This window comes from Sturnus vulgaris, chromosome 9 (genome assembly GCF_052056855.1).
Source record: "Sturnus vulgaris isolate bStuVul1 chromosome 9, bStuVul1.hap1, whole genome shotgun sequence".
Classification (NCBI taxonomy): domain Eukaryota; kingdom Metazoa; phylum Chordata; class Aves; order Passeriformes; family Sturnidae; genus Sturnus; species Sturnus vulgaris.
Genome location: NC_142251.1, coordinates 617,167 through 636,968, shown reverse-complemented (window position 1 = coordinate 636,968; position 19,802 = coordinate 617,167). Strand labels below are relative to the sequence as shown.

Here is a 19,802-nt window from a genome sequence, read left to right as displayed (position 1 = left end):
TCCCTGAAATTGGTGACACCCTCAGCATGGAAAGGGTTTCAGGTGCTGAGGGTTCCCATCCTGTGCAGGAGCAGTGGGAGTGCTGGGGGTGCATCTGTCCCTGTGAGAACAATGTTGGATTTTGTTGGATTTGTCTTTCCAAACGAGCTGGGATCTGCTGGGAGATAAAACCAGCACTGAGACATAAAAGAAACAATGGGATGGATTCCACTGATTGATGAATGGAAAAAGAGATTTGCCTTTACAAACAAACTGTAGAGTTGCTGATAAATGAAATTGGATATTAAAAGATGAAAGAAGCAATGGGGAACAAACGATGAATTCTGTAAGAATTAAAAATGCAAAGGGAGGGTTGTACATTGGAGGGAAATCTCAGGGATCAGGGTTTGGGAAGTCTGGGCCTCTCCAGTAACTCAGCCCATGGGGAAAGAGAGAGGGAAATTGGGATCAAAAGGGAGGGGAGTCCTCCAAAATGTGAGAGATCCCAGGGGAATCCCCATGACCTCTCCCTTCACTCCAATAAAGCCAAAAGCACTCCCCTGTCTCCTTTATGGACACAAAGCTCTGGTGTCTGTGGATTCATTTTCCTGACACCTGCTTGTCCCACATCACTTCCCACCATGGCACTGGGGAGGGAGAGGAGAGCTGGGGCTGCTGCCCATGCAGGAGCATCCAGGGATGTGCAGCTGGCTCCAGGGAGGAGGAGGAGGAGGAAGAGGAAGGCTGGGGAATTCCTCTGGGGGCTGCACTGTGCCTCAAAGCTCTGCTCAGCTGGCCAAGGCACAATCAGGGCTTTTATCCCCTGAATATTTCACAGATAGAAAACAAAATCACCCAGGAATGCAGAAATACGTGAGGCACCAGGTTGGTTTCGGTGATAAATTGATTTAAGGATTTTGTAACATCGGTGTGGGTTGGGAAAGGGGGAAAGAGCCACAAGGATGCATCTGTGGGGTTTGGATGACCCTGCTGAAGACCCCAAATGCTGGAGCTCAACTCGAGGGAAAAGGGAAACTCCACGAGGGAAAAGGAAAATCAACACGAGGGAAAAGGGAAACTCAACATCAGGGAAAAGGGAGATTCAGCATGAGGGAAAAGGGAAACTCCATGAGGGATAAAGAAAACTCAACATGAGGGAAAAGGGAAACTCAGCATGAGGGAGAATGGAAATTCCATATGAGGGAAAAGGGAAACTCCACGAGGGATAAAGAAAACACAAGGGAAAAGGGAAATTCAACAGGAGGGAAAGGGGAAATTCAATATGATGGAAAAGAGAAATTCAGCATGAAGGAAAAGGGAAATTCCACGAGGGAAAAGGGAAACTCAGCATGAGAAAAAGGGTAATTCAACATGAGGGAAAAGGGTAATTCAATATGAGGGAAGAGGGAAATTCAACATGAAGGAAAAGGGAAATTCAGCACGAGGGAAAACAAAAGAAAAACCTATCAAGGTTCCCTCGATTTTGTATTTTACCAGTTGTTTTAAAAGCGTGACAATAATCTGATTTAGTGCTCCTTAGCTTCTCCCAAACCTTCCTGTTCTGAGCAATTTCAGCCTGCTCCTCAGGGGTAATTCTCAGCCTGGCTCAAATGTGTGGTGCAATGATGACAAAAGTGATTTTTCTGGCTACTTTAAGTTAACAGCATCTTTTTCTTGGGGATTTAGGAGTCAATCCTCGTGACTGTGGCTTCCTAGGAAAGGAAAAATTCCTCTGGCTGCAGATGAACGCCACTTTTTCCAACGATCAGGCAAATTAACACACTCAGTGAGTACAATATTTCATTAAAAAAGCAAAATACCCTCCCCAAACCAGCAGGGATGGTGCTGGGATCGTGTCTCCCCGGGAAACATCGGATCTAAACTTAATTATAGGTGCTTAAGGTAGCATAAAGTCACAGAATCCTGGCAGCATTGAGGCTGGGAGCGAAGGCGGTGGTTTCATGTATTATTCTTGCAAAAAAAAAAAAAAAAAAAATCTCATTTTTTAAAATACATTATTAGATCAAGGCATTGGAGAGACGGATCTATTTCTAGTTTCAAGTTCTAAAACTCTTTGCAAATCTTTATTCATGAAAGTGCTCAGGTCTATGGAGAGAAAACAAAACCAGCTGGTTTTGCAGAGGCACGCTAGGCTGGTTCATTCAAATTAAAATTTATTAATGACTGCTGGGGAGGCAGGGGAGGGTGGGCAGGGGGCTCTGGGTGCCAGCACCTCCCCGGGACCCCATCCTGCAGCACCGGGGCTGCTCAGGCTGCCGAGGGGGTTTGTGGAAATGGAATCCCCAAGTCTGATGGGAAAGGCAGAGCACGGGGGGATTGTCCTGGATCTCTGTTTGCCAGCACAGAGAGTGCCCAGCTGGTGTGCCCTGCTCCTCTGGGCAGCCAGCACGGCCAAACCCGGCCAAACACGGCTCAAAAACGGCCAAACCCGGCCAAACACGGCCAAACCCGCCTCAAACCCGGCCAAACCCGGCCAAACACGGCCAAACACGGCCAAACACGGCCAAACACGGCCAAACCCGGCTCAAACACGGCTCAAACACGGCCAAACACGGCTCAAACCCGGCGAAACCCGGCTCAAACCCGGCCAAACCCGGCTCAAACACGGCCAAACCCGGCTCAAACACGGCCAAACCCGGCTCAAACCCGGCCAAACCCGGCTCAAAAACGGCTCAAACCCGGCCAAACACGGCCAAACACGGCCAAACACGGCTCAAACCCGGCCAAACCCGGCCAAACCCAGCTCAAACACGGCTCAAACCCAGATCAAACCCGGCCAAACCCGGCCAAACCCGCCTCAAACCCGGCCAAACCCGCCTCAAACACGGCTCAAACCCAGCTCAAACCCAGCACGGCCAAACCCGCCTCAAACAGAGCTCAAACCCTGCTCAAACCCGGCCAAACCCGGCCAAACCCAGATCAAACCCGCCTCAAACCCGCCTCAAACCCAGCTCAAACCCAGATTGAAGCAGAGCTTTAAGTCAGGCTGGGTCCAGAAATGCAAACCCAGGGTGCTGTGGGTGTAGGGATGCTGGCACAACATCCCAGGCTGCCAAACACACCTGGAGACCTGGGGATTTCTGCCCAGCTCTGAAGGCACCAGTGCCCCCAGCCCTGATGGATTTCCTGGCCACTGAAGGAATTTTCACTCCTGTCCAAGCTAAACCTGCCCTGGTGCACCAGGGAAATTCTCTGACGGGTTCTGGGCTGGGACAGGGGAAATGTGGCTGCAGGAATCTCTGGCACCTTGTCAGGGGAAGAAGCAAAGCCTGGCGTGCTCCTTAAAATCAGTTTTGGTTGGGGGTGGTGAGCCCGGATCTAAGGCTGGGATTAACCCAGACAGCAGCGGAGTGGGTTTGAATGGAGAGGAAAAATAAACCCCAGGGATTTGTAGGGCAGCCCTAATCCTCAAAAGGGAAAGCTCTGGAGAACACAAGCACTAAAAACAGCCGGGCCAAGGAGGCGAGGTTAAATGTCAAGGACGTTTAGTGCTGCCTTTTACCAAAAGCACAGAGATTGGATCTAGAAATTCCTTTCTGATCCCAGAGAGAAAAGAGCTGGCAGAGAAAAGCTCTCATCGAGATGGGAAACCAGCCCATGAAAGGCTCCCCAGCACAAGGAGGCAAATTACAGGGAACAAAAGGAATGGGCTGCAAAAAGGGAAAAGCCAGAAGAGCAGCTCAGAAAGGAACCAGCACAAACCTGAGTGACCCCAGACATTGCAGAATCATTAAGGCTGGAAAAGACCTCCAAAATCATCAAGTCCCGGTTAAACACCACCATGTTCACTAAACCACAGAGCAAAGGAATAAAGGAGAGGGAAACGAGAGCCCCTCTGCCCACAGAGAAATTCACCACGGACCCAAACCTATTTTTGTCTCCGCTTTATCACAAGCTCAAACCCCGGCGTTCTGCATAAAAACATGGAAATGGAAATTGCCAGACCAAAGTTAAAGCAAAATTCAATCAGCTCAGGAGGCTGAGGTCAGAGGGATTTAAATATGTTTGCACATAAAATTGTCAAAACAACGGTAAATTCCTGGGCAGGGGAGGAGAGCGGGACTGAGAATTACAGAAGTGTTCCAGGAGGGCAGGACCTGCAGCTGCAGCTTCCTGACACCCCAGGCTTAGGAAAAATACGAGCTGGGAGCTGCTATTAGAGGATCCAGGCAGGTAAAAACAAGCGAGTAAATAAACCCTGACTCTCAGTTCACCGCAGGCCAATTATTTCTAATTATTTGCCCAGCAAATCTCCTTGTACGTGGCCGGGGAGGCAGCGATTCATCAGCCCCTGTTTGCCCCAGCAAAGGGAACAAAGTCAGGGCAGATTCCTCCAGAATTCCAGGCGGGATTTCTCCCCAGGCTGGCTGTGCTCACCCTGCTCCTCCTGGAATGAGGAGGAAACTCCTCAGAGAGATGAATTTGGGCAGGGATTACCCGAGGGAGCCGCCTGCAGCAGGAGGGAGCCAGGCTCAGCCTCTCCAGAGCAAAGCCCAGCTTTTCCTCCCCGGGAGCCCACGGGGAGCTCAGCAAAAGAGCTGGGAGCGATTTCAGCCAGCAGAGGAAAGCCTCTGCTCCCAGACGGTGCCTTAATTTTTAGTTTTTATATTTCGAGACTCTGCCCTGCACTGGGTGTGACTCTGATCTCCACACCCAGCTCTCCTCCCAGCTCAGGCACACAGAACAATCCTTTGCCAGCCCCACAGCCAAGGAGAGCCCCAGCCCCAAAAAGTGCAAACAGGGAATTGAGGAGGGAATCTGGGAGGGTGGGACTGCAGAGCCTGGAGCTGGAATTGGACAATGAACCCCAATGTGGGAATGGACCCAAAACTGATAAAAATGTGAGAAATCGTGACTTATCTTGGATGGAGCCATGGCCAGGCTCTTGTACTGCCCGAGGTGAATCCTTGGAAGGGTTTTAATAAATCCCAAATTTATTCCTTTTAATAAATCCCAAATTTATTCCTTTTAATAAATCCCTGCTTTATTCCTTTAACTGTGCCCATCCTGTCCCATTCCCCATGGGATTTCCAGCCCCTTCCCATCCCATCCACCCCATTCCCATGCTCTGCTCAGTTCCCATCCCTGGCACCACAGCTCTCCAGCTGAGGCCGTGAATCCCATTTTTTGTTACAATGGTGCCTTATTTTATCACTCTGCAGCTGGCCCAAAACCAAACTGCTGCTAGAGGGATACCAGGCTTTAAAAATTAAAAAAAAAAAGTGCTTCATTGTGAGTAAAGCCACGCCTAATTCCCGGTTTGGGGGATAAAAAGCAGTGCTGTAATGAATTCTCAGTGTCCTGTTTCAGTGGCAGAAATCCCAGCCTGTTTTCCAAGGAGCAGAAACTCTGGGATGTTTCACTGCTGTCTGCAGCCCCTCACTGTGACCTCTGGGGTTTGGGGCTGCGTTTTGGGCAAGGTTCATTCCCCAAAAGTGCCAGAGCTGCAGGAGCTCCCAGGGATGCCCAGGATTTTGGGATTGTCCCGAGGAGAACATTTCCCAGCTGGAGAACACAAAAAAGCTCCTTTTTCCATTTCCATTTCCATTGCATCAGTGCAATTGTTTGACTTTGATATTTCGACTTGGAGGAATCAATAACCGGACCAAAACACAACTGGCAGTTAAATACCAACTCATTAGTTAATTAAAAAATGCTCATAACTGCTTCCATTTATGACCTTTGATAATTAACTGGGTTTATTTAAGCTAATCTTCCCCCAGGCTTCATCAGCTTTGTTAAAGATTAATGATTTATTGTGAAATCGAGGTCTTTAAGCCTAGGGAAGGCAGAGCCTGTTCGAGTACCACGAAAAATGGAAAAACTCTTCATAATAAATCTTTTGGATGGAAACTCTGAGTGGATGGGGCAGAGACGTGACCTTAATTTATTCCGTGTCTTTCTCTCACCCTTAATATTTTGCAATTACAATTAGAGCTTTTCTGCAGGTTTGAGTTATTACACCTTAATTGCCTCGTAATGGTTTATTTTATTTAAATGGTTTATTCTTTTATTACAGCATGATAAATATTTAATAGCTCTACGCCGGTGAGACATTAAAAAAAATAAGAATTGTGAAGTTTGAAATTGCCAGGGAGTTTTCTCACTCCATCCTGCAGCAGCTCTACACCTCCAGCTGATTGTTCTGCTTGATAGCAGGGGCTTCTCAATAAATATTCAAATTTTTTTTTAAGGCTGTGGAAAATCACATTATTGACACATTTTTGTGCCCTGATGTAAAAGAACTCCCGTGGAAGGGAATTTTGAAGAGCCTCCAGGTTTGTGGGTTGCAGCCCCGAGTCCCAGACTTGTTCTCAGCTGGCAGCACAATGGGATGAATTTCAAATTTGACTTAAATTCAGGTGGAATTATGGAAAGGCAGAAAAAGATACTAAACACATTGTTTTAATGCCTTATTCTACTAAAAGCTTTCTTATTTATTAATTTTTTAATACGTTCCATCATGTTTTATGTAGGATGAACGATTTTACAGTGTGGAAAAAAAAATATTTAATTTAGTTTAATTCAACTTAATTTAATTTCAATGTGAGAGGCGGCGTTATGTGTACGTGTGAACCAGCACCAGACAAATTTATATTTTAATTAAAAACATTCCAAATAATATTTTAATTAAAGGCCACACATTAAAGGAACACATTTGGTTCTCTTGGCAGTAAAAATCTGCATTTCCCATCCTCACTCTCACAACAATTTCACATCTATAAGACACTGGTGTGTGCTTAAGGCTTTACCTTTCACTGCACTGCCTGCATTTTGAATAAATGAAATAAATCAGGGAACTTTGTCCTCAGCAAATGGGTGCTGGCAAAAACAGCCACTCATTTGCAGGCCACTTTTTGGGTATCAAAAATAAAAATAAACCCACAAATGGGAGGGCAGGTCTGGGTCGGTATTTACAGCACCAAAGCATGAAAAATGAAAAAAAAAAAATCTCCTGAATTAATGATGGATTTGATCAGATTGGAGGGATGAGGAGAGGAAAACCCAGAGAAAAACTCAGAAAAAACCCAGAGGAAAACCCAAGGCAGGGCAGGGCAGGGATTGCAAAGGGAATGGACAGAGGAGCTGTGTTTATGAAATATTCCATGGGTTCACAATATTCCATGGGTTCACAATATTCCATGGTTTTAAAATATTCCATGCTTTTACAATATTCCATTGTTTTACACTATTCCAAGTGGATTTACACTATTCCACATGGATTTACACTATTCCACGTGGATTTACACTATTCCACGTGGATTTACAATATTCCACGTGGATTTACAATATTCCACGTGGTTTGCAGGGTTTTTTCCTGCCATGAGGATCAGGAAAGCAGCCCTGGCTGGGGATGTGATTCCTGCCATTCCCTGCCCCCCTGGGGCATCCCAGCTCCTCACAAACTCCTGTGTGCCCAGAGGGAAATCCAATATTTCACCAACAACATCCAAGGGAAGGTTTGGGAACCTTTCCCTTCCTGCTGCAGCCCAGCTGTGCCATTCCAGCTCAAATGTTGGGATTTCCCATCAGGGGCAGCATCTGCCAGGATCCCCCAGGTCCTGGCTGCAAAGGGCACCCCCGAATTCCAGGGATGAGCCACACGGGGGGACCAGCAATGGGATCAAAGGCAGAGCCTTGGTCCCTGCAGGGCCAGGCTGGACAGGGCTGGGAGCACCTGGGACACTGGGAATTGTCCCTGCCGTGGCAGGGTGGGATGGGATGGGCTCTGAGCTCCCTCTAAACCCATTCTAAAGCAAAAATGTTTTTAACTCAAAGGGGTGGAGGAGGAGGAACGCCTTTGCTCATGGAAGAGAAAAAAGAACATTTCCCTTGGGGACACCTGACCCTGCTGCTCTGAGCACGACATTCCATGAGGACAGAGATCCCTGGGGTCATCCTGAGCCTGTCCCCGTGCTGCTCTCTGTGCCTGGGTGACAAAACCAGGCGAAGCAAAGACAGAGACCCACAGAACCTCAAACATTTGGACCTGTCTGCATCACCAAAGGCACGTGAAAGACAATGCCTTGATTTAGTTATTCAAGCTACAGTGTTCTAAAGGATAAACAATATTTGCTCACCAGTTCTCATTCCTCATTTCAGATTTTTCCAGGGAAAACTGCTGCTTTAATGATTTTTACAGCTGTTGAGACCGTAACAAAATGAAGAAAAAGTGACAAAGTTGGCTGTGTCCTTTGAGCTTGGTCTTTCATTCATATGGATAAATGGAAGCTCATGAATAATGCAGCCCTGGAAATGTGTTAGCATTTTCCTGCTCAGAAACATATGATTAGCACTGCTCTGACTCCCAGTAATGATATTCCTGTTCTCAGAGGTCACTCTTTGGATCTGCACAACTGTTGTTGTATTTCTGGGAATAAATACAGCAAAATGCACACGGGAGATGGAGCAGGGGACACCTGGCAAGGGAGGGGCAGGTCCCGGGGCACCAGAGATTTTCTGTCACTGGTCCAGGGCAGTGCCATGGGAACACAGGACAAGTCCCAGCTGCAGCAGTGACCCAGGGGCTCCCACAGCCCCAAAATGGGATGGGAGGGACCCCAAATCCCCCCCATTCCCAGCCCTGCCATGGCAGGGACACCTCCCACTGTCCCAGGGTGTCCCAGTGTCCAGCCTGGCCTTGGGCACTGCCAGGGATCCAGGGGCTGCTCTGGGCACCTGTGCCAGCCCTGCCCACCCTGCCAGGGAACAATTCCATCCCAAAATCCCATCCAGCCCTGCCAGGGAACAATTCCTGCCCCAAAATCCCCCCCAGCCCGGCCCACCCTGCCAGGGAACAATTCCTGCCCCAAATCCCATCCAGCCCTGCCCTGGGGCACTGGGAACTCAGCGCTGCATTTCCCACAAAAGCACAGGAAGGAAGCAGAGGAACCTGCCCGAGTTACACAGGAGCAGCAGCTCGGACACGGGGATCTGGCTGGGGAGGTTCACGTGAACCTCAGGGACCCAAACTCCCGGGGTTTGTGATCCATGGGTGTCCCAGGGGATCCAAACTCCCGGGGTTTGTGATCCATGGGTGTCCCAGGGGATCCAAACTCCCGGGGTTTGTGATCCATGGGTGTCCCAGGGGACCCAAACTCCCGGGGTTTGTGATCCATGGGTGTCCCAGGTGATCCAAACTCCCGGGGTTTGTGATCCATGGGTGTCCCAGGTGATCCAAACTCCCGGGGTTTGTGATCCATGGGTGTCCCAGGTGATCCAAACTCCCGGGGTTTGTGATCCATGGGTGTCCCAAGGACGTTCCCTGTGGGATTGGGATCCCTGTGCCTCGGAGCAGCCCAGGGAGAGGCTCCCCTGAGCAGGGGAAAAATCAGATTTGTGACCCCACCCTGGAGGGTTCCTGGGTGAAAAGAGGCAGCTGGAGCTCTAGAATACAGGTATGGAATACAGGTGTGGAACACAGGTATGGAACACAGGTATGGAATACAGGTGTGGAACACAGGTATGGAATACAGGTGTGGAACACAGGTATGGAATACAGGTGTGGAACACAGGCCTGGACACTTTCCCAGGACAGAGCCATTGTCCCCAGCTGTCCCTGCCCATCCCTGGGTCCCCACCCAGGGGTGCCCCCATCCCCTCTCCCCTCGCACGGGTCCAGCACGTGCCCAGGACTCCTCCAGGGCTCTGCTGTTTGCTTTCGCTGGCACCGCAATTAGTGAATAACTTATTTAGTAATTACTGCGTAATTATAGCTCTGCTGATCCCTGACGAGCCGAAGCCCTCAGACAATGCCGATCAAATGAATCATTACAATCTCTATAAATTACACAGGAGATGTGCCCATGTCACGAGGAGATTCATGAAATGACTACAATTTCTGTGAAAGGAGATTAATTAAGATGGAGTTTGGGTTTAAGAAGGAGCAGATTATCCTGTCCCTGTGCCCGGCTCTGGATCCTCAGCACAGCAGGGACAGGAGCTCCTGGAGCTGAGCAAGGCCTGGAGCATCCCTGTGCCCAGGAAAGGCTGAGGGAGCTGGGGCTGCTCAGCCTGGAGAGGAGCCCCAGCTGAGAGGGGCCTCAGCCCTGGGTGTCCCTGGGTGTCCCTCTCTGTCTCTGGGTGTCCCTGTCTGTCCCTGAGTGTCCCTGTCTGTCTGTCCTTGGCTGCCCCTGAGTGTCCCTGTGTGTCCCTGAGTGTCCCTGAGTGTCCCTGAGTGTCCCTGTGTGTCCGTGTGTGTCCGTGTGTGTCCATGTGTGTCCGTGTGTGTCCCTGAGTGTCCCTGTGTGTCCCTGAGTGTCCCTGGATGTCCCTGAGTGTCCCTGTGTGTCCGTGTGTGTCCGTGTGTGTCCGTGTGTGTCCCTGAGTGTCCCTGTGTGTCCGTGTGTGTCCGTGTGTGTCCGTGTGTGTCCCTGAGTGTCCCTGGGTGTCCGTGTGTGTCCCTGAGTGTCCCTGAGTGCCCCTGAGTGCCCCTGAGTGTCCCTGTGTGTCCCTGAGTGTCCCTGTGTGTCCGTGTGTGTCCGTGTGTGTCCCTGGATGTCCCTGAGTGTCCCTGAGTGTCCCTGAGTGCCCCTGAGTGTCCCTGTGTGTCCGTGTGTGTCCCTGTGTGTCCGTGTGTGTCCCTGAGTGTCCCTGAGTGCCCCTGAGTGTCCCTGTGTGTCCGTGTGTGTCCGTGTGTGTCCCTGGATGTCCCTGAGTGTCCCTGGGTGCAGAGAGGGTCAGAGCAGGTCCCGTGCTCTGCTCCAGGGGCACGGCAGTGGCACCAGAGGAAGGCAGGGATTGATCCCAGGAATTCCCCTGCACAGGAGGCAGAACTTCTGCTCTGAGCAGTGCCCAGCCCCAAATTGTGCAGAGAGGCTGTGGAGTCTCCTCTCTGGGATATTCCAGAACCACTGGGACATAACCCTGTGCTCTGGGATGTCCCTGCTGGAGCAGGGAGGTGGCACCAGAAGAGCCACTGTGGTCCCTTCCAGCCTTACCCATCCTGGGATTCAGAACTTTGAATTTTCCGAGTGCAATGAAAAAAAAAAAAAAAAAAAAAGAGAACCCTGGTGTGAATGAATGAGTGCAGTGCCAGGGGAGCACAGCTGGACAGATGTGTCCTGGAAACCACAGCAGGGCTGAGCAGCGCCTGCCTGCACAACCAGGAGTGGTGAGAATCCCAAAAAGCGACTTCCAAAAGTGCCTTTTGGAGCCAGGCATCCTTTCCACAACATTCTGCTCTGATTTCAGCGGGAGCCGTTTCTTTTTTTTTAACTCAGCACTTGATGCAGGGGGATAAATTGAGTTGAAGAAATGCACAGAACTACCTCTGGCTGTAAAATGGCATTAAAAAACAAAAAAAAACCCCAAAAAACAAAACCAAAAAAACCAAAAAACAAAAAAACCCCAAACCAACCCAACCAAACAAAAACAACAAAAAACAAAACAAACAAAAAAAAAGCCCCCCCAAACCGGCCAAAACATTTGTACATTTATATTTATGTCCCCTTTGATTGATAAGGCACAGTTTGATCCTGGCTCGGATTTCTCATTCCTGCCGGGAATTCCTCTCGTACCTGCAGCACCCTGGACAGCTCAGCACAGCCCCGCCAGGGCTGAAGAAAGCCAATTTATATTTATATATTTCTATATTTTTTATATTTTTATATTTTTATCTATTTCTCTATTTCTATCTATTTCTGTATTTCTGTATTTTTATATAGTTCTATATTTCTATATATTTCTATATTTCTATATTCATATATTTATATATTTATATAAAAAGATATTTATCTATTTCTATAAAATATATTTACATATAAATATATTTATATGTATTATATATTTATATATACTTATATACACTTATATATCTTTATATTTTCATATTTTTATAAATATATTTTATATAAATATATTTATATATGTATATGAAAATATATTTATGTATTTATATATCAATATTTCTATATTTATAGAATGACTAAACTAAAGCTGCCGCATCTCATAGGGTGCAGTCACTCCGTGAGATTTGCTCCTTTCTTCCTCACATCCCCAGCGATTTAAAATTTTTCTTCTCCCCCTTGGAATCTAATTTTAACTGAATAAATTAACAGAATTGAAATGATCCGGCTCTCTCATGTTTGTGTTTTAATTTTTGAATTAAGTTAGTAAATCTGAATATTGCCAAGCCTAAAAATCGGAATATCAGGGCAATAAGAAATAAGAATATAAGAATACAAAGAGGATTTAAGAAATGGTCTTTACAGGGACAGTAAAAATTGACAGTGAAATTCAGATTTTTACTGCAGGTGTTCGTGGCAGGGCATTTAAAAGCCAAGAAATCACCTCTGTTACTTTAGATATGTACGGAGAAAAAAGAAATTTCTGAGAAATTCAGTGCAGCCTTTTTTTTTTTTCTGTGAACAGCTCTGATATCACAAATCAAAGCCTCTGGTGCCAGCACATCCCAGCCGAGGCTTGGGAGAGAAGAGGAAACTTTTGTGCTCCATTTCTGCTTGGAAATCCAGCCCGGATCTGCTGGCAGAGAGCTGGAGGTGGAATTGAGGGTGGCCCTGATTGAGCTCTGGATTTCCCAGCAGCGTTTTGTCACTCCCGTGCCTCAGCACGGAGCTTAATTAGTGCTTGCAGTGTGGCCTCACCGAAATCCTCTTGGTTTTTAAACCTCTGAAGTTATTTTTAGCTTTCTTGCAGCCAAAAGAAAAAAAAAAAAAATTTTTTTTTTTTTTCCCCTTCCTCTTTTCTTTCTGCAGCCACTCGGGAACTCACAGCAGCTCCCACAAAGATGCAGTGCAAGCTGAGGAATCACCAGCTCTGTCTCTTCTGGTAATCTCTAAATTACAAACTCTTGACTCGATGGAAGCACTCAAACTTTGCAGGTAAATGTTTGGCTTTAAGAAAATGCTTTTGTCAATTAACCCAGAATTTATCCGGGAAATTATTTCAGTTTTGGCATTTTCCAGCCTGTTGGATTATTTGCTTAAATACCAAAGTCTTGGGTTTGAAATCCATTTTCTGATCTCTCTGAAAACTCAGGATATCCTCGATCAATATCTAATTCCTTTGTAAAGCCCCCTGAGCTTTGCTCAACAACTTGATATGAAAATAAGTTCAGCACATAATAACCTTCTAATGCAGCAGTGCTTTGCATTGGGTTTAAAATTCCTCTCTGATCAGGGTAAGTGACTCTCTCCTGGGCCTGTGTTATGAGAAAACTCCCTAATGCACCTTCCCAATATTCCAATAACTCATTTTTCCTGCCCAGGATGGACGGTAATTGTCTTTAATCCCTCCACTTGGGGATTGTTCCATCCTCGCTTTCCTCTCTCCCCTTGCTGAGCCTCCTCCTTCCCTCCAAGTTTTGAGGCCAAGCTGAAGTTTGTGCTCCAGGCTGAGCTGTAAAATAGATTTGCATCATTATTTGTAGGGCTATTTATAGCACTTCTTGTCTCCATCCCATTTGTTACACAAGGTATTCTTGGGATTTTCATTTTTAAAAAAAAAATTCACTCTGAGGTTTTCTCCTCTGAGAAGGAACTGGAGTTACAGTGAGCTCTGACCACGGGTGCTTCTCCCCCTGAGGGGGGCACAGGCAGGGAATTAAACTCTAATAAAATTCTAATAAAATCCTAAATTGAATGGATGACCTGGAATGTTTTAATCCTTGTTTGGATGACTCTCTCAGGGACAGGGTGGGCCTGGGGGGTCTGTGCAGGGCCAGGGTCGGGGCAGTGATGGCAGTCAGGATATTCCAGGATTTTGTGATAATTAATTTGAGATGAAGATCTGGCCACGCCTCGACCCCTCTGGTTTAACCAGGGGGGTGAAAAGAGGAGCCTGAACCCCAAGGGCTGTGGGGACCTGGTGGCTGTTGGGAAGGATGAATTGGGGAAACCTTATAAACACGAGTGCCTGCCAAAAGACTTTGAGAACATGGAAAATAGAAGAGAAATAGAAATGAGAGCGATTTTCGGCTGTGTGGCTGAAAGCAACTGAATGCCTGAAGGCCCCTTGGTTTAGATCATGTTGGATGCTGCCAATACCAAAAATCAAACAGACATCCTCCCTAGGCATGGCAGGAAGGGCCCCAGATAAAATTTAGATATAAGAAAAGCAGTAAAACATGGAAATATAGTGATTCCTATAGGTTGCATGCAAATGTTAGAGAATTTGTATCTTGTATTAGATTGGGTAGTGGAAATTAGAATATTCAACATAGAAGATTTGTTGTATTGTAAAGGCGAAAATCACTCTTATTATGCTCTTACTCTCTTTCTCTTACTCTCTCCTCTCACTCTCACTCTGTCCCTCTCTCTGCCCTGCTCTGAGCTGTGGCTGCAGTTCCCAGCAGGGCCTGATATAAACCCACACCCTATAAAATAAACTGCAAACTTCACCACCAGAGCACAGAGGGGCCTGAGTTTGTCCCGACCACCCCAAGGCAGAGATTCCTGCAGGTGACTGAAAAAAACCACAAAGGGAACAAACCAGAGCACGGGGGCAACCTCAGCCAGAACCCACAGCAGAGCCCCCTGGGCTCCTGTCTGATTTCTGTTTGGATTTTCCCTGATCCACTCTCCTTTACATTTCTGCTCAATGCCAAGGAGGAGCTCGAGCAGGGAGAGTTTCCCTTGGTCTGGGAACCCCGCTGGGCATGGCTGGGAGCTCTCAGAGCTGTTTTCCTTGAGAACAGGAGTTTCCCATCCCAATTCCATTGGGAACAGAAATTTTCCATCCCAGTTCCATTGGAAAAAGGAATTTCCTATCCCAATTCCATTAGGAGCAGGAATTTCCCATCCCAATTACATTTGGAGCAGGAATTTCCCATCCCAATTCCATTAGGAGCAGGATTTTCCCATCCCAATTCCATTTGGAGCAGGAGTTTCCCACCCTAATTCCATTGGGAGCAGGAATTTCCCATCCCAGTTCCATTGGGAGCAGGAATTTCCCCTCCCATTCCATTGGGAGCAGGAATTTCCCCTCCCAGTTCCATTTGGAGCAGGAATTTCCCAGGAACATTTCCATCCCAATGCCCAGGCTGAATGCTCCTGGATCTCTGAGCAGGGTTTCCATGGATGTGCTGCTCTGCCCAGGGTCCATGCTGGGCCAGGATCTCCTCTCCTGGAGCAGCCAGTGAATAAAACCCGAGAACTTGGGTCAGAAATGCCCCAGTGAGGACAGAGCATGGGGGGAGAGGGAGAAGGAGAAACCCCCTCAGGTTTAGGGGAAGAGGCAGAGCCTGGAACTGCTGAGCTCAGGTGGGACCTGCTGAGCTCAGGTGGGACCTGCTGGAGGTAGAACCCAGCCTTGGCTCTGGACCCCTGTGCTGTGGAGGGAGCAGAAACCATTTTTGGAGCAGAGACCCTCTCTAAATCCCGAGAGGCCCCCATGGAATTCGGTTCCTTAGAGAGGAAATTGTTTTTTAGAGTGACCAACACCAGGAATCCTCTCAGCCCCTGCACACCCCTGTGTGATCTCTGTGATTTTACTGCTCCATTTCCCTCTCACATAATTGGTTCCCGTTTCCCCTGAAGTCCTTTGTAGATTGGTTGGTTATAGAATTCCTTTCGTTATTGGTGCAAAATACAAAACCCTTAAGCCCTATCCAAGTCCCCTCAGAACCCCACCCAGTGGATTTGCTGGACTGCACCCCCTTGGTGGGAGAAATAAAGATTCCATGGAATAATCCTGTCTGCATTTCTCCATCTCTGTCTCTGCTGGCCCTAAAGGCTCATTGTGAGCCTGATTTCAACCCAGCCAGTGTGCCTTGTTGCCCAGAACTGCCTGGGCAGTTTTGGGGTCTCACAGAGGCCCCCACAGCAGCAACACGGTGCCCCAGCCCTGAGCAGGAGGCAGGAGCAGCCCAGCTGTGACACCAGCCCTTTCCAAAGGGTCTGGAATTTCCTGGAGTGGATTCCAGAGGTTCCCTCTGCAGGGGCTGGAGGAGCTCAGGGCAGGGCTGGGAGGGATGGAGGAAAAAGGAGCTGCAGGCACAGTGATGGCTCCAGGAGACCTTGGGCTGATTAAATCAATAACTGTCCCCTGACTGACTGCAGCAGGCTTTCAGCAGGCTCCTAATGAGAACAGGAATTTTCATTTAACTTTATAAATGTATATATACCTACACACACTCTGCTATATTCTATTTTCTGATGCAGACCAGCCCGCCTGGCTGAGACAGAACTATGCAAATTGAAATTTGATTTGCTTTCCAGGCTGCCATTTGAGAGATAAAATAGCAAAATCTTTCTTAGGTAATTGGACAACAGCAGAAACTGTGGACACAAAAGGGAATTTCCCTGGAGAGGATATTTCTCTGCAGAAATGTCAGATTCGGTGGGGCAGGCTAAAAACGAGCAGAAGCCTGACACACACCCAAAGGCACTGAGATGTGATTTCTCAGTCAATAAAACGGAACTGCCGAGTTTAAGGATGACTCTGAACTTTGTGAGCAGGGCATTAATTAATGAAGTCTGGGTAAATTCCTGATGAGCCTGCCCACGCCCAGCCTGGGATCCAGGGCAGAAATCCCATGGGAAAAACCCACGAGAATGAACGGCAGCACAGCAATCTATTGTGCCAAGAGAAATGTTCACACCTGTAATAAACAAGAAATCTGCCCCATGAGGATCAGTGAAGGAAATATCTAAACACTCTAGAAACACAGAGATTTGATGGACATGAAAAATGCCATTTACTAACCAATGAATCAGGTGGCAAGAAAGTTATGAACCAATTAAAGCCACGCACGAGGTTTTGAAAACTGTAAAAATGTGCTGTGACATTAAGGATTGGCTTTTACACGTGAAGAACTGAGCCCTGCCTGCTTTACTGTAGTGACAAACCCTTCCTGCCCCGGGGCTGAGGAGCTGGAACAGGTTCCAGCCAGGGTAAAACCCAAAGAAAAAAAGTTCCAGAGGGAGGAGGAAGACTATGAAATGTGGGGAGGTTCTCTCTGGATCCTGTGATGGATGAGATCACTCCAGCCTGCCAGGGCTGTGCCCTCAACCCCCTCCATTCCCTCAGGAATTAAAAGACCTCCAGGACCATCGAGGCTGTGCCTGAGGAGATCTCTGGAGCCTCCCTAGGTCTGATCCCGGTTTCCAGGACTTGGCACAGCCAGGAATAACTCTGGGATGGTGCCCTGGTTCAGCAGAGGGGTCACAGCAGAGACCCCCGAGCTCCTGGGAACCACTGAGAGTGATTTACACCGAGCCCCTTGGCATTGGGGGGACAATATTCACTTTATTTACATTTCTGATCCTGATCCCCCTCCCGTGTCCCTGCACACCCAAAGGGTTTCCCATGGGATGGGGGATCCCAAACTCCCCCAGGTCACAGGATGGGGTCACACTGAGGGTTTGGGATCCCTCTCCCGTGTCTCTGCACACCCAAAGGGTTTCCCCAAATGTTGCTCCCCAGTCACCACCATCACCACCCTGTCCCACCAGGGCAGCACAGACTGCAGCACGCCCTGAATTAGGGCAGCAATCCTATTTTAACACGCCTGGAGCAGCAAAGGGAACTTCCCTTAACCCCACATTTGGTTTGTGAGCCGAGCAGAGCTCGCAGCTCCCTCCAATACCTGAACCAGCACATATGGTCCAGTGTCAGTGCCAGCAACGTGAAATGCAAGAGTTTCACAGGAGAAAATTCTCGCTGGGGGATGAAGGAGTCCACACTTAACGAGTTGCTACCCCGAGAATTGTTGTTGCTTTTTTTTTTTTTTTTTTTTTAAAAAAAAAAAAAGGGATAATGCTTCTAGATAATATTTATGTAAATTACAGGCAAAAGGGAAAACATCACCAAATGATCCTCGTTCCCAACCAAAATCCAGATCACCACCTTTAGGCCAGCTCTCCTTGTTTTGACTGCATTAAAACAATCACAGTATAAAATAAGATATTTCAGCTTGGTCCTTGAGTCAAACCTCTGAGCCAACATCTCCCATTTCCCTCCCGAGGTCAGGAGCAGACCCAGATTTCTGAATTTTCTCCCAGACCGTCCTGCTTCCCACATCCCCTCTCTTTCATGATGGAGAACATCTATTTTTATGATTTGTACCAGTGCACTTGGTACTTTATGACATTTCCAACCTCTGCCTCTCGAAGTGCTTTTCAAGGCTGGCTACAAGGCACCTCATGATTTAAGATGGAAAAAATCCTGGCAGCAGCTCAGAGACAGATTCAGCTCTTCTCTGTTCAAATGAAGCCAGACCTTGCTTTTACCTGCTCTGAATTGCAAATACACCAAGCTCCAGCTCCTTCTGCCTTAATATTCCTTTGTTTTCTCTTGCATTTCCCATTTAAAACAAGTGTAACATCATTCCCACTTTGGTAATGATCCCTCAAATATTAAATAAATGGCAGCAAAGGCTCCCTGTTATTTTCTGCGTGTTACATCTCTCCTGCAGGAATTTAGAACCTCTTGACAACACTCATCATATGGGGAGTACGTTCAGGAGGAGATTTCATGGCTGGAAGGCAATAATTGTGGGATTTAAGCAACTCTGCATTTCCACTCAGTGAGGAATATCTTTATGTGTAGGATGCACACGGAATTTTGTCTCTCTTTTATCACCATCAGAACAGAGCAGCAGCAGAAATCCACCACGAGCACCTCTGGGTCCAGCAGCAGGTGGGGGAATATCCAACAGCAGGGAAACGTTACCAAGGCACAGCTAAAAACCCATCCCCAGCAGCACCTGGGACACCCAGCCTGGGCACGTTCCTGGGCTTTGCAAGGAGAGCCCCTGGGCAACCTCCTGGGCAACCTCCTGGGCAACCTCTTGGGCTCTCCTTGGAGAGCTTCTGGGCAACCTCCTGAGCTCTGCAACCTCCTGGACTTTCCAAGGAGAGTCTCTGGGCAACCTCCTGGGCGACCTCCTGGGCTCTCCAAGAAGAGACTCTGGGCAATCTCCTGAGTTTTCCAAGGAGAGTCCCTGGGCAACCTCCTGAGTTTTCCAAGGAGACCCATCCTGGGCAACCTCCTGGGCTTTCCAAGGAGAGCCTCTGGGCAACCTCCTGGGCAACTTCCTGAGCTCTCCTTGGAGAGCTTCTGGACAACCTCCTGGGTTCTCCTTGGAGAGATTCTGGGCAAACTCCTGGGCCACCTCCTGGGCTCTCCAAGGAGACCCATCCTGGGCACCCTCCCCACCGAGTGCCCACCACTCCACCTGTGCTGCTGCTCGTTGTGTTTTCCAAGAGGTTTCAGTTCTCTGCAAGGCGAGGTGGGACAGAGCCCTGGCACATCCCAGGTCTCCAGCTCAGGCTATTCCTGGGAATGTGCTGGACCATCCCTGCCCTTTGTCACCACTCAGAGCAGGGAGCTGTGGTTGTGCCACGGCAGGGTGGGCTCAGCTGGGATTTCTGGCACAGCCACAACTCCCTGAGCCCCCCCAGGATCTCCAGGGCTCTGAGAACCCAGCAGGGAGCAGCCGTGCCCAGCCCTGGGCGAGCAGCTCGGCTTTGGCAGGGACCAGCACGCTGCTCCTCCTTGGGGTGGGGAGAACCAGGGTCAGGGTGTGAGCCCTCCACCCCTGAGGGTGTGAGCCACCCCTGAGGGTGTGAGCCATCCATCCCTGAGGGTGTGAGCCATCCATCCCTGAGGGTGTGAGCCATCCCTGAGGGTGTGAGCCACCCATCCCTGAGGGTGTGAGCCACCCACCCCTGAGGGTGTGAGCCATCCATCCCTGAGGGTGTGAGCCACCCACCCCTGAGGGTGTGAGCCATCCACCCCTGAGGGTGTGAGCCATCCACCCCTGAGGGTGTGAGCCATCCCTGAGGGTGTGAGCCACCCATCCCTGAGGGTGTGAGCCATCCACCCCTGAGGGTGTGAGC

At 48.6% G+C, this 19,802-nt stretch overlaps 1 protein-coding gene across 7 annotated transcripts in view; it reads right to left on the bottom strand.

The window, feature by feature from the left end:
• NEGR1 (neuronal growth regulator 1) overlaps positions 1–19,802 on the bottom strand; it is a 188,009-nt gene that overhangs the window by 42,462 nt on the left and 125,745 nt on the right. The gene's annotated exons all lie outside the window — the stretch shown is intronic.